Here is a 22,303-nt window from a genome sequence, read left to right as displayed (position 1 = left end):
AATATATATCTATTAACTTAAAATGAACACACACACATACATGCATATGCACCAGTCCTCCTTCCTTCCTTCTTTTCTTCTTTCTTTCTTTCTTTCTTTCTTTCTTTCTTTTTCTTTCTTTCTTTCTTTCTTCTTTCTTTCTTTTTTTTTCTTTTCTTTTCTTTCTTTCTGTGTTTGTCATCATTCATGTATCAAATATCCATTCTATGTAATACATAAAATACAGCCATTAGATAGAATCAGTCTCTTTTTCTCTCTCTGTCTTTCCACATGTTTTAGCTATTTTTAGAAAGTTGCCTTCAAATTATAACTGTTATTTGCAAATTTGCAACATTATTTGTTATTTGCAAATAATAATCTACAACAGATTATTAGATTTCTTCCTATGATGCTTATTACTTACAATTTTGTCTTGATAGTCAAAGATTTCTGATTGATCTTCACTAAAAATGAAACAAAAAACTTTAGTTACCATTATAAACCTCAAATAGTGTTTCTCATTACTTTTATTAAAGATTTTGTAATAGTACACATCACTTGAGTATTTACTCACAGTTGAAGATCCACTGACATGCCGACTTTTGGTTGTTCTGTTTGTGTTGAAAAATCTGAATGCATGTGTTTCTGCATAGCTTAAATCATTATTATTCTCTATGAATCCACCAAAGCATGTATTAAGGTAGATTTGCCAAGGAATAATGAGAGCTTTTTTGCTATAATAAGACCCACTCCATTAAAGAAAATGCTCATTAGTAACATATTTGTTTGTGCCTTGAGTGAGGACTACATTAGGAATCATTATTTCATTTTGGAGCAGATGATGTATGAAACACTCCAAGAAAACTTCAAGCCATCATCATTTGGCCTAATCCAAGTGATTCCAAAAGCATTTTAACATCTCAATTTTATATGTAATGGACCAAAAAAAGAGAAATCTTGTTTCTTATTTGCAAACCTGCTGTGATCAACTCCCTACAGTCACCAGAACTGAGGAAAATTGGCCAAAAACACCCTTTTGAAGATAGTGAACTGAGGTTGGCTGCCATGAAGGTCATTACCACATACAGAGCAATTATTATGGATGGCTCTTTAAAAATTGGGTCCTAGTGCCACTAGCATAGATGAACTCTAGACTGAATAGATAATTTGTTTAGCATGCTTATTCTTTTTTTTTTTTAGCATGCTTATTCTTAAAAAATTTTAGGAAGTAAACATATCTGAAACATGACAGAAAAGAATACATTTTCACTAAATATCATTAAAATCATTTTAAAATTACTTTATAAAAGTAACATTAATTTATTTTCTATTTTCTATGTTGTTTATTACTCACCTAACTTCACAGCAACCTCAGGAAGTAGGTGCAATTTATATCACTGTTTTACTGTCGAGGAAAGAGAGGGTAGAAAGATTAAATACCTTGCCCAACCTCTCAAGTGAGAATTCAAATTCTAGAGGTCAGGATCTTAACACTAAACAATAGATATACTTATTCTCCTCAAAAATAAAATCAGATTTGAAAGTATTGAACAGATCTAAAGCTAAAGACACCTGTTGATTTGGGGATATGAGTCTGGAAATGTAGAATGAGATCAAATCAGTATTTGAAAATAGATCAGTATACCAAATTATTGTCTTGTTTTAATTTTAGATTAGTAGGTAGGTAATACTACATATATTACTTAATTTTTAAAATATTTTTCTATGTTCTTTACTCTTTCTAAAACTAATTTGGGAGGCAGAGAAAAGAAAACAGTGCCTGGACATAGATCGAAAAGGGTGGAGAAGAATAAGTAAGGATCGTGCTAAATTTAAAAAAAAAAAATTATCTAGGTCAGCTTCCACTTCCAGCCATATGGGCTAACAGAGAACAGATTAACTTCCCATCTGAATGAACCAAGAAAAACAAGAAAAAAAAATATGTGAACCAACAATTTTCAGGATACTGGATATTAGGCAATGAAAAATGGTGATCCCTGAATAGTGAGAAACAAATGAGGTGAGCCTTAGAAAATGGAAGCAAAGATCAGATGGGAGAAATAGCAAGATGATAGATTAAACATAATCATATTACTAATCATATAAAATGTAATGGCTGAAACCCACCAACTGAAATGCAGAGATTGGATTGAAAAGCAATATCTAATTATATGCTGCTTTTAGAAAAAAAAACAAACAAACATTTTTTTAAAGATACCCATAGGTTAAAATCTAAATGATGGGAAAATATATACTGTGGTCATAGTCAAAGAAAGCTGGACTTCAAAAAAAAAAGAAAAGAAAAGAAAGCTGGACTTCATATAAAAATATCAAAGTCAATTTCAGAACAAAGATCATTTCATAATGATGAAAGGGTTAGTTCTTCAAGAGAACTTAACAATCCTGAACATGCATGAACCTAATAACAGAGTTTCAATATCCATGAAGCAAAGTTTCTGTAAGGGGAAATAGGCAAGCTGACAACTATAAACCATTCATGACTATAATCAAATATGTCAGTACTCTTCTCTCAATAATTTATAGAATGAGTAGGCATAAAGTCCACAAGGGCATAAAAATTCTAAATTCCAAAGGCACCTGGGTGGCTCAGTGGTTGAGTGTCTGCCTTTGGCTCAGGTCATGATCCCAGGGTCCTGGGATGGAGTCCCACATCGGGCTCCCTGAGGGGAGCCTGCTTCTCCTTCTGCCTATGTCTCTACCTCTCTCTCTCTGTGTCTCACATGAATAAATAAAATCTTTAAGAAAACAAACAATGGAATTGATAAATATGAAGCAATTCTTTGGGGCCAGCTTCTTTTTTTATTTTAGATTTTATTAGTATTTATTTATGTATATATTTATTTATTTTAAAATTTATTTGAGAGAGAGAGAGAGAGAGAAGTACCAGGGGGAGAAGCAGAGAGAAAGAGAGGAGCAGACTTAACGCTAAGCAGTGAGCCAACATCTATCTGGAACTATGAGATCATGACCTGAGCTGAAGGCAGATGCTTAATTGACTGACCCTGGGGTCAGCTACTTTATTGGTTAGACATCTGTTGTTGGAAATGTCATCAAATTTATGGAATTCAAAAATATGTATGTTATTTTTTGAAATATACTCAAAAATAAAATCAGATTTGAAAGGAAGTAAACAGATCTGAAACCTAAAATCAGATCTAAGCAGCTTATCAGCTTTTATATTCCTTATTAGTTCTGATTTCATGGGCTTATTGAAATCCTGTTTTTTTTTTTTTTTCAAAAGAAAATAAACAGAGTCATTTAAGGGCAATAATGTGAAAAATCAGCTAATGAGAGTTTTTCGATTTAAAAAGTTAACTATGATATTAACGTGAAATCTAATATAGAAAAAAAGAAGACTAGACAGAAAGATCAGACTCATGTCCTTTGAAATAATCCAGGTTGGAAGGAAGAGTGGAAAAGGGAAATTAAAGAAATGCACATGATGGGGAAAAAAATCAAAGAACTACTTAGACATGTGTACTAATTACTTAACCTGGAGCAGCGAGTATTGGAAATACTTATTATGTATATTATTGGAAATATCAAGTGGATTTCTGATTCTAGAATAAAAGAGAAAAGGCAGAACCTAAGATGTAAGTTTGGAGGTTGTCTGTCTATATCTGCCGTCTGTTATATTGAAAGTGGATGAGCTCACTAAGAGGTTATGAGTAGATAGAAAAAAATAAGTGGTGTGACTTGTAGGCACCTCAATGTTAAAAAATCAGAAAAGAGAAAAAAAAATCTGCAAAGAGTATTGTCCTTGAAGACAAGTATATTTATAGACGGGAAAGATCAACTGTACCAGATGCTACAGATATGACATACAGATACGTCAATTAGAGCATAAGTAGAGAATTGGATTTAACCAGGTTTGGGATTTAACCAGCATAGTGAAACAAAATAAACAGAGTTGCTAGTATTTGGCAGCTATGGAGTTCTACGATCAGATCTCCCTTAAGGAAAATTATCTACATGGAATATTGATTGATAACCTCCAGTTGCCATACTTCGATCCACAGCAGTGTATATACCAAGCCAAGCTTCTCCTGGCTTCCTTCAGCCAATGACTGAGCATGATGGGTTTGCTATAACTGGACTATTCCTGATTGACACAGGTTCCTTTTATGAGCTACTTTTGTTTGGAGCCTTCCCCATTGGGTTGATCAAGAATTTCCTAGATGGAGAAGCCATTTGAGACTTTCCCTATCCAATCTTTCTTCCCTTTCCTCCCAGGCCTGCACCATAATGTAAAGGGTCTTCTTGTCTACTCCTGCTCCCCGTGACTTCACCCTTAAACAATTTTACCAAAAAATATTCTGAATATCTAATCTCTTTTTCTCATCTGCTTCATGGAGGCCCTGAACTGATAAAGTTGTATGCAAAGATATCGTCAAAATAAGAGATAATGGAATCAAAGCTAAGTATGATAAAAACAAATCTATGAGGTGACAGTAATAAACAGTGTAAATTTAGTAGTATTAATGATTTTAGGCTCTTGCAGAATCAAAGGACTATTGAGATTAGGATATTAGAAATGGAAAACTGGAAATAGAGGATCTGCTAATTGATGAGTGGGGCTCTCAAAGTTTAATTATGAAGATGCAATTTGTCACTAATGTTATGATGTATAATGCATAATCATGGGCGTGAGTGGCTAGGTTGGAATGAAGAAGGAATTGCAAGATCTGAGTTTTGAAATTTCCATCTACATGGATACTGAAATCATCAAGAATTATCAAAGTAGAAATTTGGGGAATTAGACATTGGATGGGTTTACTCTGATGACTTCAGATTCAATGATGTATGATTCGAGAAAAAATAGAAGTTTCTAAAAGTAACACTGGGTTGACAAATTGAATTTAAATAAAATATTTTTAAATATAAGCATGTTGAAACATACATACATACATGCATACATACGTATATGCATACATACATACATACATACATACATACATACATACATAAAGTAGCACTAGGGAGTAAGACACAGATGCTGCTACTAGCAATTTAAAATCAATGAAGTGCACAGAAAAGCCCTAAGTACAGTGTACTGCAGTATTTGGGGCAGAGTAATTGATTTTAGGGCATTCTTGCAGAAAATGTCTCAGTGTATTAATATAATTGAAGATCCTAGCTGAGTAACTGTTCTAAACTGTATTATCTTAGAATCTATACACTCAAAATCTACTCTCAGATTATATCTTTTATTCCTATTTTGATAAAAAATTTAACCCTGTAGTTATAAAAAATGATTTTTTCAATATAAAGAATTAATACAATTAATACAACCCACACAGAGCAGTGTATTAATGTATTAATTACTAATATCCACAGAGAATTCAGGTTCGATTAAACATCCTCATTAAAGAGTAGTTACCCAGAAGCAATCATATCTATCACTATACTGAAAGATACTTGATTTATAGTTCACTGTCACATTGTAAGGATAGTTAAAAAAAAAAAAAGAGGACAAAGAAAAATATTAATAAAATATCAAACATCACCTAATTAGTAATATTTTATAAATGATTATATATTTTTGTCATTGTGTGTATAGGGCCTAAATGTAAATAAAACCAAAAGAAAAATAAAGTTTTAGTTGAACTAGTAGAAAAATGAGCTCCAAAGATAACAAATGAAAAAAAAAATGAAAACAATGCAAACCAATGATTGATCCTTGATATTTGAACCTTCCACCAGTAACTACCCCAAGTTGTACATATATAAAAAAGCACTACTATTATGTATAATTAACAACACCATAACACTGTATAGTAAAAGGAGGAATATCTGTCTTATTGTATCTGTATCAGAATATTGAAAGGGTATCAGGTAACTGTATGCTCCTAACCATCCACACTCTATAGTCAATCAACCTTGAAGATTTTGTTCCACCAAGAGATGCTTTCCCACCGTACCTCTGTACATATGCCTCACAGGCCTTTCTCTATACTTTTATAATTCCCAAGCATGCCACCTTATCTTTCAAATTTTACCCCAATATCAATTTTTCTTAGAATGAATGTCAAAATTTAATTTTCCTCAGCATGTGCTCCATAGTTGCTTGTTTGCACTTTTTGTTGGAAGTCTATTGACTTTTATTATAGTAATACACTTCAGTGACTGCTCCCTTCGATAAGATGTACAGTTCAGCCGGAAAAATATCACAAGCTTGCTTATGTATGGAAGGGAAAAATAAATTTCCCTCTACACTTCTAGGTTCTTGGCAGAGACACCTCTGGTAATAAAAAGAGTGATTAACGGGAGAAAAGCATATTTAATTTTATTTCATATATATGGGAGTCCAGAAGATATGAGACCCAAAGAAGTGACCAAAGTAGACAGCTTTTATACTTTTTTGACAAGGAAACAATAAATTTGTGCAGAATTGACAAGACAAAGAATTTTGAGGTTGGGGTAGTAAATTAGAGAGGAAGGAACAAGTAACAAGGTTTGTTTACGTAGCCTCCTGAGCTCCAAATTCTCTCTCTCTCTGGTGGCACAGATGTCTCTTTTCCTTTTCATGATGTTAGGGCTCCTTTCACACGGGAGATTTATTTCCCACATCCAGGGAGAAAAAGGAGGTTCAGAGTGTCCTTGCATGGATTATTTATTATGTAACTTTAACTCAAAATAATCAATCTGCCAGAGTGGTACATTCTGGGGTGATCTGCTTTGAAACCCATCATTTATATATTACAAACTAGAATAACATCTGACACATAATGGATGATTAATAATTGTTAAAATGAATACTTAATTTTGCCTTTCTCCTTTTTATTTTGCAAGACCAAGAGATACTACAAACAGAGTGAATTTCTCCTCTTCTAGCATGTTAAAATAGTCTCCATCTCAGGGCTTTTATACTTATAATGTTCTTCCCCAGTTTCCTTGTATGGCTGGCTCTTTATCTTTCACTCTAGCTGTACATCTATTACCTTAGAACAAGTTCAGAGACAAATCCTGATCATATAAATTACAGAGATCATTCAAGCTATGTAATAAATTTCATCATCAAGCACCAAGTTTCAAATCGATTCTTAAATTATAAGCACTAAGGGTTCTTCTTCTTCATAATTGCACTCTCTGTGACAAAGTTCAGAAATATCTATATAATAGGCCCCCCTGGGTGTAAGTGATAATGATCTCATAGTCCTAGATGGTCTACTTCATGGATTATTTTGGCACCATTTTAATTCCATGCAGATTTTCCTCCCTGATCTACCTCCAATATGAACTTCCATTAACATTCCTTTAATTATTCTTTGTCAAGAATTTTCTGATGAATAATGAAATAATTTTATTATTAGCCTCAGAAAAACTTGATTAAAAATGTAAGCCAGTGTCACAAGTAAACCAAACATTTTACCAAGCCAATTTTCAATAAAATGTCTATTTTCTTGTTTTTTATTTTTTTATTTCTTATTCTTAACAAGTCAATTTAGAGAATAGTTCCAACAGTATTAAGTGTTGATCTTAACTCTAAAATGAGCCAGGATTACAAGTTTTCCACCAATGAAGTATAAGATTGGAAAATATGTACCAATATCCCTTTGGCTTACTACAGATTTTTCTGTGGAATTACGTATTGGTGATTGTTCTTTATTTATTACATATAAATGAAGAAGTAATTAATTTAAATTCAGTCAAGTGAGGTTAAAAAAAAAAAGACAGGAAAATGTAGATTTTCCTCCACTTATATTAATGTGCTCTATGTATGATTTCAGGATATTTAAATAATTTTTATTTGATAAGCATTATCTGGATTTTTTTTGGTAATGATAGAAAAGCTATATAAGAATAACTATATCAGGGAAATTAGCAAACTAGGATATTAAAGGGGTAGCTGTACATTTTGACAATTACTATCACAGAGGATAAATGGACACCTGTACTAATATATGGCAACAAGATCATGAAAAATCAGTTCTGCTCACTCATATCATACAGCTTATAACTTTATTGTCTCATTATCAATAATATTCCATCTTATGTTTGAGTTTTTCACATTAGCTTAGTACAAAGTAAAAGCATAATACTATAATAAATTAAGTCTTATTCCTTTGATAAAAAGAGTCAGTTGATACAGGTAGGTAAAATCCTATTGGTAATTCTGTACCTATCTGGGTATGTTACTTCTTCCTTTGTTACCTGTATCAACTATTTACATTTCTAGATGTCTTGCTTTTGTAAATCTCTCTCTCGTCACTTTTGAAATGAAGATGCTCTATCTCAGAAAAACTGTCTTGAAATTTGCAAATTTTAAAAAACAATCATAATAACTAGTATATTATAGAAGTTTGTTTTTGTGATTTATTCATACTAGTTTAACAGAAGAGGACTTTTCTTACTGTAATAGGATTTAATTCTTAAGAATAGTGTACTTCATAAACTATAAATAACATTAAATATTCAAAATAAGTACTATTGAAACCATATGTGCTATTTAGGGGAAATGAAACATTTTTGAAAGTATAATTATAGAGAGTGCTTTTTTCCTTTTATGTTTTAGCTTTCTTCTACTTGTTTTGCTTTGAGTTAAAAAAAATGCTTTTGATCATATTCCTTTTGTAGGGTTTTGGAAGCCTTTGGAGAGAAAGAGTGTTTTGCTGGTGAAATCATTTATAGGAAACTAGTATGTGAATCAAAATAGTGTTGCACCGGTTCCCATTTTATTTTTCTGGCCGGCATTTCTGAATTCAGTAATATGCAATTATAGTAACTGCCAAAATGAACACTAACTCAATAGAAATAAGAAAACAGGCCTGGTGTTCTTTTTTTTTTTTTTTTTTTTTTTTTTTTTTAAATTTTTTTTTTTTAATTTTATTTATTTATGATAGTCACATAGAGAGAGAGAGAGAGAGAGAGGCAGAGACATAGGCAGAGGGAGAAGCAGGCTCCATGCACCGGGAGCCTGACGTGGGATTCGATCCGGGGTTTCCAGGATCGCGCCCTGGGCCAAAGGCAGGCGCCAAACCACTGCGCCACCCAGGGATCCCCAGGCCTGGTGTTCTTGCTTCTGAAATGTAATTACATAACTGCATCAAGAAAATAAGAATCATCATGTAAAAAATACGAAAGCTAAGCTAAAGGGGAATACTGGAAAATTTTACGGTAGGACATAAAGGCTATTTGGATTGTTATGTGTAAAACAGGTCAACAAAAAACTGTTCAACATAATATCTGTAAGTATCTCCGAATTGCTCTTTTCACACCGTTGTGTGTAGGCTTTCTTAGAAAGACAGTTTTGGCCTGGGGTGAAGAGATAGAGGAAACATTTTAGAAGGGTTCTTTAGTTTAGCAACCCTACATCACTTACCTCCCATAACCTAAACCTAGGAGTAGGGTTACCACCCACACAAAATTTGTCTTCTCCCTTGTGTTGGCAACCTGTGTAGTTTGCAGTTTCAAGGGCACGTCCGGATTCTCCTAGCACAGACATTAAAGGAAAAAATCATTCAATCAATCAATCAATCAATCAATCAATCCTAGATTTCCCCAGGAATTGTCTCAGCATTTATGGGAAAGAATGAGCTCCTACTCTAGCAATTCATGAACTATGAACACCCAATGATTTTATGATGTCACACCTCAGAGGATCACCCATTCTCCCCAGTGTGCTTCTTGTTCTCCCTGAAGAAGGACTGCCCTCAAGAGAACTATCTGCTCATGAAGTAAGACCGATCAGATATATGAAATTAATTCTTATTTACTCTTTAAAACAATTTTGAGTGTTGACTAAAATAATTTCCTTAAAAAGCTAAAGAAAAACGTGAGTGTAAATATTTTCCATACTTTATAAACTCTTCCAAACAACACAGTGGAAACAACACTTTGTTTTGAAATTAGGCCCAGATTATAACCCATCATCGCATTCCTTATTCTGGGTCATGACTGGCTAGTGAGGCTAGAGGTGGATAAGACACCATAAGTCCTATTTGCTTACATTAGCATAATATTCAAAATAGGGCACTGTGGAGACTTACAGAGCTATTTAAAAGCATATGAAAATTACCAATTCTGGCTCTCTTCCACGAATCTAAAGTGCCTCCTAAAAGCTCTGGAATCAGAACCTTACCACATTAGAACCACTGCCTATTAAAGCATAAATGTTTTTATTTAAGATGACTCAGCTGATTGTACCTTCAGAAAAAATTTTTTTAAACTGGAATTTTATTTTTGTGTTAATTGTCCCATTCTAGCTATATAACTTAAACTGGAGAGAGTTCCATATTCTCTATTTTCCCTTCCAAATAAGATCATTAAAGACATATATATTTCAGAAAAGAGCTTTTGTCTGCCTTATAAATTACTTACAAGGATTGCTCTATAGATTATTTTTTCCTTAGAAAACCATTCATTTCATCTAAATATTTTAAAGGATTGCCATAAATTTATGTACAAAAGACTCTCACAATTTCATCTTTTTTTCTATCTGAATTTATTTTCTTCTTTTTTTTTGTTTTTTAATGTTGTCTGTGTGTTTAAGTGATCAAACATGCCAGTAGTTCTTTTTTTTCCCCAAAAGATTAGCATTGAGTTTTACTAAACAATAACTAAAATTTTCTATTCTATTTGAAAGTATATTCTTTTGCCTTGAGTTTATTTTATAAAAGAAATTCTCCTAAAATAAATCTTTTGTTAACATTAACCAAATGCAAACTTTATACATTTTCTTTTTTAATTTCCACATTTTCTTGAATTAATCTTATTGCATATGTAATATTTCTATCATTAAATAATAGTATGAATATTGATTCTCTTCTTGTCCAAGAGTTATTTAGAATAGTGTGTGTTGACTTAATGGTGAAATAAAACTTGGGCTAACATTTCACACTTTAAAAAAGTATCCAATAAAAGTAGGCTTTTTCTTTTTAAATTATCTGAAACTTCTTTTAAAATTTGATACATGGAAGCTATTCATTAATATTTCTGTAAATGTTTTAAAACAATGAAAATGCTGGGCTTGTGGATGTATGGTCCCATATACATCTATTTGTTCAAGATTTTCAATTGTGTCAATCAAATATTCTTCATTCTATTATTTTGTTGCTGTTGCTTATTCAATTTATTTTTTCTGAAAGAAGCATGTTCAATTGATTTATTTTAATAGTAGTTTTTTTAAGATTTTATTTATTTATTCATGAGAGACCTAGAGAAAGAGGCAGAGACACAGGCAGAGGGAGAAGCAGGCTCTGTGCGAAAAGCCTGATGTGGTACTCAGTCCCAGGACCTGGGATTATTACCTGAGCCAAAGGCAGACACTCAACCACCTACCCAGGTGCCCCTATAGTTTTTATTGCTATATCCTATCTTGTCTACTTGTATGAAGGTCCGTGAATATTATGATCATTCTAATACCCATCTCATCCACAGAGGTGTTTACTTTTACTATAATTCATTATAATCGTTAAGATTTTTGTCTTTTAACACTGTCATTGTTGCATGAATATGACTTCCTCACATTTACCTCACATATTACCCCAAAATATTTTACATTTCATTTTTCTTAATATTTTAGAGATGTGTGGTTTCCAGCCATTTCCAAGCATGGTTCTCCAGTTCCTGTCTGTACTCTGAGTTCCCATCTTTCCTTGGTTGTGTTATCAATATATGGTTAATACACTAGTTTAGTTTTATGATTCTATAGTGGTCACAGCACATTAGGAGTAGATGTGGGAAGCACAGATATTAGAATAGTAATTAAAGATATGTTTTACTCAAAAAGAATTTATGTCATTTTGAGAAAGTATATATACATATATATGATTAGTCATGTATTTGGGATACAGCACAGATAAGAATTTACCAAAATATGTTTTATTTAACATTCAAACTTTGATAAAAGTGATCATTCTATTGTGGTTTTCCATGACCTCTTGTTTTTTTAAATTGCAAACCAATATACACAGCAATCATACATTTTCAGAAATTTTGTTTCCTTCTTTTCATCCAGTTCCTGGAAAAGTGCCTGGTAGATAGTAAGAGATTTTAGAAAAAAAAAAAAAAGAATTAATAAACAAATTAAGAGGTCTAAAAATACTAAATAATGGTTGAAAAAGTTTAGGTAATCTCTATGCATGGAGAAAAGTTCATATCAATAATGATATCCCTATCTGAACTGTTTAATTTCTTTGGGGTATATTTAATGTGATAATTGAAAATTGAAATGCATTAATGATACTCTATTTTTATTGTATTTATAGACAGAAAAACAAAATTATATGAAGAAAATTGATTTAATGTGTGCCCTGAGCTTCTTTTTCCTATTACAACAGACTTTCTCTTGACAGAAGGAAAAGTTAAAAATGATGAAAAATTAATATCCTTTTGACAATGACAGTATATTCTTATTTCTATCACATCCTTAAATGTCCTGATAAACTATAGCTTCCATAATACTGTGAGAGTTGAGTGCCTCTTTAAACATACTATAAATTTTAAAATATATAAAAACTATAGTAATTTTCTTCCTGAGCTTCCTATTTTTAGAATTTTAAATAGAACATATAATTCTAAAGTTACTACTGGTCTGATTTAATACTATTTGCCTTGATTTATATAACAAAACTTAATATGATGTTGAAGTATAGATTTTTTTTAAAGGGCTCTACTGTGTTTTGCTTCAAAGTGTTCTGTTCTCTCTGTACTAAGCCTTTTGGCTTAATGTTAAAGATCTTATTCTCTCTTGGACCCAATTTAATCAGAATTTTACCTGCACTACCCCAAGAGAACTCTTTACCAAGGTCACCATTGGCTTCCATATTATTAAATCCAACCATCAGTTCACAGTTCTCATCTTACTGTCAATAGATTTGACGTAGGAAATCAGCCTTCTATTTTTACCTAGACCTAAAGAATTTTTTGTTTTTTCTTGAATTAACCCCTACTTCCCTGCCTGCTTCATTCAGTCTCCTTACTTTCTCCACCTCTACTCAACTTCCCAACGTTGGCAGGGTCCAGGGCTAGGTATTGATTTCTCATCTCTTCTCAATCTAATACTCACTGCCTCATCCAGTCTAATGACAAAGGACCACCTTCATTTTTATTTCTAGCATGAATTCATCCCTCAATCCAGTCTAATGTATCCAACTCTTTAATTAGTATCTAATGTTATATGTCTAAAAGATACCTCAAGAAAAGATAAATAAATAAATAAACCCTCACAAGAAGCATGTCAAAACTAAGCTGATCTTCCTCAAACTTACCTTCCTGCTGTTGTAACTATTATGATTAATGTCAGCTTTGTCATTTCATATGCTCCATTCAAGAACTTTGGAATTTTTTTGGCCAGTCTTTTTGTTGCATCATCCAGGCACTATATTAGAAATTCCCAATATCTGTATCTTCCAAACATACCCATAATTCAACCACTTTATTCTATCAACTCCAGTTGCTACCATTATGGTCCAAACCATGGTGATACATCATCTGGATCACTAAAATAACTCATTATAGAACATTGATGTGTGTTCACCCGTGCACTCTTATTGTTTCTGTCTACAACCAGACAGATTCCTTAAAAATCTAAATCAAGTTATGCAACCCCTCGCCTAACAACCCTGCATGTTGGAAAATACTTATGATGGCCTTCAAAGCCTTATATGATCTCGCCCTCTTGTTACCTCTCTAGTCATTGTTGACTCTGCTCCAGTCACACTTGCCTTTGGACTGATCTTGAAACATGCGTAGGGCACTAGCATTAGTTATGCTTTTTGCGTAGTGAGTTCTTTCCTCAGAAATCTTTGTGACTCAAAGATCACCTTCTCAGCATTCTCAAAACAAGTCACTCTATTCAAAATCACAAATCATTCCCCTTTCCAATACTCCTAATGCCCCATGACACTAATTTGCTTCCACATGTTTATCTTATAAAAATTTTTTAAATGTGGTCTACAGCACTCAGGAAGTCCTTGAAAACTTTATAGGTCATCTGTAATGCCAAATTATTTTTATAGTAATATGATATTATTATTTACCTTTTTCACCATGTCATCATTTGCATTAATGATGCAAGAGCCATCAAATCAAGGGATGACACTTCACTGTATTTGTGGACTAGCAGGCCACATGTACTAGTATAGTAGTCACTGTATTGTTCACCACTATGTACCTATAATTTTTTGAAAGCTACTTGCACTTAAGAATGCTCTTGACAAAACAATAGCAATAATTAATTTTACTGTATCTGAATCCTAAAATGCACATCATTTTATATATTCTGTATGAATTGGGAAATGTCCTTAAAACTCTTCTACTGTATAAAGTTTATTAAACCAAAAGCACTTTAGCAATTATTTGTGATGCAAGCTGACTGAACTAGATACTTTTTAATGAATATTTTTACTGGAAAGAACAAGTGACTTATAAACTATACTTATTCAGACTTGAATATTTTCAGATATTTCTGAGGTACCTAGGATCTCAAGGGTTCACTTTTTTAAAAATTTTATTTATTTATTCATGAGAGACACACAGAGAGAGAGAGAGCCACAGACACAGGCAGAGGGAGAAGCAGGCTCCATGCAAGGAGCCCAGCGTGGGAATCGATCCTGGGTCTCCAGGAGCATGCCCTGGGCTGAAGGCGGCCCTATACCGCTGAGCCACGTGGGCTGCCATCATGGGTTCACTTTTTATTGGCAAACTGAAACCATAAGAATGGGAATGGTGTGAAAAGAGAAAAGTGGGGTCACTCAAGCAGTCAGTTATCTAGTTACCCAAGACTTTATAAAAAGGGAACTTCATGATGGAACACCATGATTCCTCACCAGTTGTTTTGCTATTGCCTATTATATGGCTGGCAATATGTTTATTTGAGATGAATGTCTTTGAAACAGTTGGCTTGACAGTAGAAGTGTAATATCATACACTAATAATCAAAAAGCCTAATTTTAGGCACTAACAATACATTATCAACAATACAATTCAAGAATTATTTAGAGATTTTATTTATTCATTTTAGTAGAGAGTGCATACACAAGTGGAGGGAGGGGCAGAGTTGAGAGAGAAGGAAAGGGAAGCAATCTCAAGCCGACTCTGCACTGAGCATGGAGCCTAAAGCAGGAATCCATCTGAAACCCTGAGATCATGACCTGAGCCAAACCCTGAGATCATGACCTGAGCCAAAAGTCTGATGCTTAACTGAGCCACCTACGTGCCCCAATATGATTGAAATTTTAAACAAAAATTAGAATTTTGGAAAACTTGTATCAGTGTCTTAGTACTTAATGGCTCTTCTTGGGCACCTGGGTGGCTCAGTCAGTTAAGTGTCGGCTTTTGGCTCAGGTCATGATCTTGAGGTCCTGGGATCCAGCCCCACATCAGGCTCCCTGCTCAACAGAGATAATCTGTATTTTCTTAATGGTCAGGACATGAAATTACAAAATCATGCATATTTGAAAAATCCGTTCAAAGTACAAGAACTACAAGTGGATTTTAATGTAAGAGTAAAATGAGAATTCATTTGATACAGTTTCAGATTCCTCACTGCAAGCAAGCAAGCTCTAAGAAACATAATTAAGGAGTGTTGGTGTCATATCGAAGAAATATATCCACAATCACCTGAAAAGGTTGTTAAAATGCCCCTCTCTTCCAACTACATGACTTCATGAGGCAAACTTTTCTTCATTTTCTTCAAGGAAAACTACATATCACAGTAGATTGAGTGAAGAACCAGATATATAAATCCAGTTATTATTTAATCAGTCAGGTATGTAAAAAAGTAGTTAAATTTGCAAAAATGTGAAAATGTCACTCTCATTATTTTTATATTTTGTGTTTGAAATTATAGGTTTTTTTCCATTAAAATATGTTGTTAATCTATAATAAGTTATTTATTGCTACTTTTAAACAAATACATATTCTAAAAGTCTATTCTAATACCTTACATGGTAGATACCAATAGATGTCATCAATGGACAAAAGTTTTTTGTGATCTGTAATTATTTATGACTGTACAAAAACACTGAATATAAAGTATTTGAGAATAACTCTTCTGATATATTATTATTCATTTGTATATTATGCTTATTGTATCCTCACCTATATCAATTATTTATTGTTCTATGACAAACCACCCAAAATCTTAAAGGTTTAATCAGCAACTCTCTATACTCTGAATCAGCAGAGTATTTCTGCTCTGTCATCTAAGCTGGGTCACTCATGTATATGGAGCTCTGCTTTGAGGGTTAGCTAGCATTAGAAAATAAATTTAAAAAGGAATGAAATTTTTACATTTTTGCTTGCCAATTTATCTGCATTACATAGGAGAATGCCCTTCTTATGGTTGACAGTCAATAAATATTTATAAAACAACAAAGAAAATGCAAGAGGTGTTAATATAATAGAAATTAAGTGTCATATCATTGTTTTCTTGGACATTGAAATGCATTATCATTTGCTGGATAAAGGTTCCTAATATAATTTAAGCTCTTTGAAAATCAAACTAAACTTGGCACCTCCTAAGGCCTTGGTATACATTTGTTGTATTAATAAACATCACCTCAATGAATGAAAATAAAAAATATTTTTTAAATAGGAAAATTAATATGAGATTTAAATAATTAATTGCTTATTTCTATGCCTATCTGATGTTAGTTAATACTTCTGAGAAGAATAATTATGTAGGCAAATATCTTAGAGGAAAAAATTAGAGTACAAAATATCAAATTGAAATTATATGAAATTTACTAAAATAAATTTCTGATCAAATATATAATAATAATATATTATTATCACTTCTGAATATGTATCGGCTTTGCAGCTCTTCTTTCCTCAATTACTTACTGAAAATAAAATTTACAACAGCGATTTTCATCTTCACCTAAAAAAAATGGCATGCTTAATAATTCTAAATGTAGTAGAGAAAGTATATGTTCCTTTTATTATAGAAATCCCCATAAACAATATTTTCTAAATCATCATGCATGCCTTAGGACCAGTAGAAATATAGACAGAATTTTTTAAAGATGAGAATTACAAAACATTCTTCTTGCCTAAGATTACACAGTGGGCAATGATAAAATATGCTTTGTCTAATGGCCTCTAGGTTAGATCTTGCCACTTATCTGGTGCAAAGTCTTCAGAGATCCAAAAATGGTGTGGATTTTTAAAAAAGTATTCTTAGGTGAAATATAATGGTGATAACTGCCCTCAGTTCTTTATAAAGTATCTATCATAGAGAAGAGCAATGAAATTGACCTTTCTGGGACTTTTGGATAGCTTCTGTATTAGGAAAAAAAAATACAGTTCAGGCCTTAAGTTTATAGTTAAAAGCTCAAAAATGTGTAGGTTAACTCAAAACAATGATAATTTTCATTCATGAGTTGAGCTATTCAATCCAAGAGGTAATATTTGCATGTTCTAATAAATAGGGATAAAATGCAAAATTAAAAATCAGACTTAGTCTATAGATCAGAGAAAGTCATCTCATCATAATTGTATTCTTTTGATACCTGCTAGTTGCCTAACATGAGCAATTTTGTGCAATATTATAGGAAAAGAATCAGAAGATTATTGAATCTCCTGGAGAGAAACAGCAGGAATCTTATCTAAGCTATTCTTGATTGTTCCATTTTCTTGAAATTTTACTCTTGCAGGAAAAGAATACTTTCCCAATTTCACATTTTCTTTTGCAAATCATTTTAGAGTTAATAAGCATAGACCATTCATATATATTAGTTCTCAGGCTATATTACTTTATACTGCTATTAATAGAAGGAGGGAAAATAAAATAGCATGTGATTACTGTCATTTTTGCTTACAAGATGCTTCTAAACACAGAAGATTTAAAACAACTTACTATGCTAAAAGAATTTTAAAGTAATAAAAAGAGAATATATAAACTAGGCAGAAAGTCATTTGTAATTTTTAGAAATAAGATTAAGGGGAAAATATACTTTATAATATGGTTTATATGTTTTCAATAAATTGTATAGTCCTAGAATATTGTTTATTTATAGGTGTATTTATATACACAACATGATATGCACACTTGCATGTGTACACATGCACTACATATTCTTCTCTAGAACACAGAAGTTATAGAGTTAAATATTAAATACAGTAACAATAATTGAAATAGAAAAACAAAATGAAGAATAAAATGTGTGATTTTATGCCTTTCATATATTTCATCATGTTTCTTTATATAACAGCAGTGAGTAGAAGAAGTTCATGTAATGTAACTCTAATAAATTTCACAGGCCCAAAAAATGTCTTGTGATTTTTTTTGAACTTTGCTTTTAGTCATATTTTTCTCCTCACTCATCCTACATAGCACAATTTTATCTCCTTGAAGCCTTCTTTGATCAATCTAGAGAGCAATAATCTCTTCCATCAATGAACAACTATAAGACTTTTAGTCACCTTCACTTATTTCTACATATAATACTGATATGACACTTTTGTATATTTGTGTTACTTTTGTCTCACTTATTCATTCACTCAATAATGCCTACCACATTCTGGTTACTGTTGGGAATACAACTTGAACCAAAAAAAGATCTTATAGTCAAGGACTTTTCTTTATACTTTAGACAAACTATAAAAGAATAATTATTTGTGTCAGCCTATAAGGGGTGTAAGCAGAAAGCAAGTAATGTGTAAGTTCAGGTGCTATTTTCTATTGGTAGCCTAGGAAGGCCTTTCTGATCAGATGCCTATCTCATCTGCATTATGGAATTGTCACATACTTGTCACATAATGTCTGTGACTTGTATTTCTTTATACAAACTCTAGAATTCCTAAGAATTACTGGGAACGCCTATAGCCATTGATAACATTTACAATAATTTCCTTCCACTAAAAGGAAACAGCACTTCTGGTCTCTCTTCATTCAACCTCTCACACTGGCATATATTCATTTTAGGATCATGATCCTACTCAGGCATAGGTCTCTATTTTTTCCTCTCCCCTTTTTCTTGGGAGCCAACTTCTACAAAAAGCATGCACTCTGTTATTCTCAGCAATGTGGTGAAGACTCAATCCCTGTGAGAGAAGACATAGAATAGTTCTCCACTGTTATTGACTGAGAGGCTCTGTCTGTATTAGGGGTCTGTTATTAGGAAGACTACTAGGGGGATCCCTGGGTGGCGCAGCGGTTTGGCGCCTGCCTTTGGCCCAGGGCGCGATCCTGGAGACCTGGGATCGAATCCCACATCGGGCTTCCGGTGCATGGAGCCTGCTTCTCCCTCTGCCTATATCTCTGCCTCTCTCTCTTTCTCTCTCTGTGACTATCATAAATAAATAAAAATTTAAAAAAAAAAAAAAAAGGAAGACTACTAGCCAAAATATAAGCCACCATCTTAAATGACTATTTCATCATTCACAAATACTACATTTTGCTCCTAATTACTGAACTCACTTCTTTTATTTTTCAATTCATTTGGAATCCAAGGAAGAAGAGAAAGGTTATTCAAAGCACCATATGTAGGAATTACATAGAAAGAACAAGTCTAGAAAAAAATAGTCTAGAGAAAAAGAAACAAAGAAATCCAAGGGTGCATCTTCTCAAGAAATCAAAACAATAGTTCATTTGACAAAGGGAGAATCAGGGAGAAACTCTCTGAAGTATTGAGTAAAGCTAAGAGATAAAAAAGTATGTACCTTTCGATATGGCACCATGGAAGTCACCAATAACTGGAAATGAGGGGCATCTGCCTGGCACCTACCTAACATCTGCCTTAGGCTCAGGTCATGATCTCAGCCCCTGCATGGGGCTCCCTGCTTAGCAGCAAGCTCCCTCTGTAATCTCTCTAGCCCTCACTCTCTCTCAAATAAATAAATAAACAAACAACTAAATAAAATCTTTACAAAATAGTAACTGTAAATGATAATCTCAAAGGAATGGAGAAGGGGGAAACCATATTGGTGTGAGATGAAATGTGACGGGGGCAGGGAGCAAGTGCCAACCACATGTGAGTATGAGTATGTGGCAGTGGTGCAGATGCTGAAGACTTTTGTGAAATTAAGAATTTTTCCTTTAATATAAATTTTTAGATTAATTGTATGCTAAAGTAAAAAGAAAGACCTCCATGATATGTGAAAAAGGGATCAAAGAAGAATTGGCATTTTCTGGAAGACATACTTTATCCATGGAAGAATATGGTTTCAGTCACATATGGGAAAGATGAAAAGGTTCCTCTCCATCTAATTTAATATCATAAAGTATGAACTGAGGATTTAAGCTGGAAGCAGAAGTAAAGGGGGCAAGACAGAATTAGAAATCTGGGCATATTAGGAGATATGTGTAATACCGTTGTTGAAGTTGGGGAAACAAGCTTCCAAGAGCTAATCAGAAAAACAAAGTAGAATTACTAGGTATAATGGAGGATCTATTTGAGTTTGCTGTGCATTTAATGTAACACTATTCTCAGCTCTTTGATTTATGTCAAGAATTCTCGTTTGCAGTGAAGCCAACTTAAAAGCCTGTCTTTCTTCTGGTTCTGTTCCCCCCTCTTCTTCTTTAGAATCTCATCTTATCCTACCTCCTCTTTATCTTCTCCTTTATTCAATCCTTTCTTATAGAAATGGCCTTACTACCAATGGCGTCATTAAATTAGCTACCATATGTGAAAATATTTAGCAGTGTTTCTGACACACAATAGTTTAATTCCAGTTAACGTGAGGATTTTGTTCTATAGATGTAATTTCCTTTGAAAGCAAACTATTCATCTAACGAAGAGTGAATTCTTAACCAAGTGCCATGCCAATTCTTAAATATTACACAGAGACAGCTACTAATTAATTATATAGAAATTTATTTAGACAGACACCTGCCATATTTCCAATAAAAGCTAAGCACTTAATTAAATCTACGTGATGTTTTAGTAAATGGTATCTTTGAAATTCTAAACCACTAAATCAGAAGACTTTTACTAAATGAATAAGAGCTCATTGACTACAAAGTAAGACTCCATGAAGTCCTTTAGCATAGCGTTAAAATTGAGAGATAAAACACCTGACACCAGAGAGAAGAGAAAAACAAATACATTTACATTATCACTTCATTTCTTCAGGAAATTTTGCTAAATGAAAATTAAATCTATGTTAATGCTGTCCCCACAATCCATATTCAACTTTAATTAAACAAATATATTTGCAGACTTTATGTGTGGAAAGTTGTGGCAGAAACTGTTACATTTTCACCAGTATTAATTATTTTCTTCTTCCTCTTAAAATAGTACCTGCCAAATTTAATCTGAGCATATAGCTATAGAGAAGACATATCTTTTCCTGGATCCTGCTCAAGTTGGTATATCATTAACATTTTAGGTCATTGAGAAATGAGAGGGAATGAAAGATGAAATTCCTCTATTATAACTTTAAAGAAAGAACTATGTTCCAGTTGGCATAAACTTTGGAGCTGTTCAATGAACATATTTCCTTTTCTTCTCAGTGTACAGTTAGATTATGCTTCCCACCCCCCTTTCAGTCAAGTGTTCCATGTGCTACATTTAGAGAATAGAATGTTCTGTAAATGATCTGTGCCATTTCCACTGTTTCCTTAATAGCTCCCAAACTGCTACTTCATGGTTTTTACCCCTGCACCAGCTAGGAGACGATGAGCATGACAAGACTGGAATTCTCTTGTTGACAATAGTGAAATCACAAGAAATGGGTCTGGATCCTGGAAGAACCCCTTAGAAGAGATCCATCCACTGGGCGGAAACAACTGTTTAGGACTTCATGTGAATAAGAAATAAACTTCAAATAGTAAATTCACCGAGATCTTGGGGTTCATCGTTGAAGATATAAGCAGTACCTTCACTAAAAGTTCCATGGGCTTCTTTTCCCACTTCCGTGGGCTGAAATATATGTAAATATCAGTGAGCCAGCCTCCAACACCCTTAGAATGACAGCAACTGGGTCCCTCAGACAGAGTCACCTATAATTATGACATATAGAGTGATACACACACCTCCTACTCCTGGACACTTAATTAAGGATAGGGACATCTGGGTGGCTCAGTTGGTTGATTGCCTGCCTTTGGTTCAGGTCATGACCTCAGGATCCTAGGATCGAGCCCCACGTTGGGCTACCTGCTCAATGAGGAGCCTGCTTCTCCCCTTCCTCTGCCACTACCCCTGCTTGTGCTCTCTCTGTCTCTCTCTGCCAAATAAATAAATAAAATCTTGAAGGAAAAACAAGTGTTTATTTTCTTTGAGCCAATGTATTATGGGAGCTTTTCTTTAAAAAAAAAAAAAAAGATGTTACTTATTTATTCATCCGAGACACAGAGAGTAGAGAGAGAGAGACAGAGAGGTAGAGACACAGGCAGAGGCAGAAGCAGGCTCCATGC

General features: G+C 33.3%; 2 long non-coding RNA genes across 5 annotated transcripts in view; one reads left to right on the top strand and one right to left on the bottom strand.

Annotated features, from left to right (window-relative positions):
• Window positions 1-22,025, top strand: part of LOC111094552 — a 37,110-nt gene extending 15,085 nt beyond the window's left edge. Inside the window, exons 1-4 of one of the 2 annotated variants that reach the window (XR_005385625.1) lie at window positions 8,979-9,188; window positions 9,496-9,677; window positions 15,476-15,712; window positions 21,516-22,025. This is a non-coding gene — a long non-coding RNA (uncharacterized LOC111094552). Of the gene's footprint in view, window positions 1-8,978; window positions 9,189-9,495; window positions 9,678-15,475; window positions 15,713-21,515 lie in introns of those variants that run through there. The other variant, XR_005385626.1, reaches the window with a different exon arrangement.
• On the bottom strand, window positions 171-13,559 carry LOC111094554. Of its 3 annotated transcripts, none has more exons than XR_005385630.1 (5): window positions 13,212-13,559; window positions 9,323-9,432; window positions 1,334-1,384; window positions 404-443; window positions 171-204 (listed from the first exon to the last, which is right to left on the bottom strand). It is a non-coding gene; the product is annotated as an uncharacterized LOC111094554 (long non-coding RNA). The 3 variants fall into 3 exon arrangements; XR_005385629.1 differs by lacking the exon at window positions 13,212-13,559 and adding an exon at window positions 10,019-10,075; XR_005385628.1 differs by lacking the exons at window positions 171-204; window positions 404-443; window positions 1,334-1,384; window positions 13,212-13,559 and adding exons at window positions 8,973-9,022; window positions 10,019-10,075.
• Window positions 22,026-22,303: the final 278 nt, after the last annotated feature.

This window comes from Canis lupus, chromosome 38 (genome assembly GCF_011100685.1).
Source record: "Canis lupus familiaris isolate Mischka breed German Shepherd chromosome 38, alternate assembly UU_Cfam_GSD_1.0, whole genome shotgun sequence".
NCBI classification, from domain to species: domain Eukaryota; kingdom Metazoa; phylum Chordata; class Mammalia; order Carnivora; family Canidae; genus Canis; species Canis lupus.
Note: the sequence above shows the minus strand (reverse complement) of the source record. Positions and strands in the feature narration are given on the sequence as shown.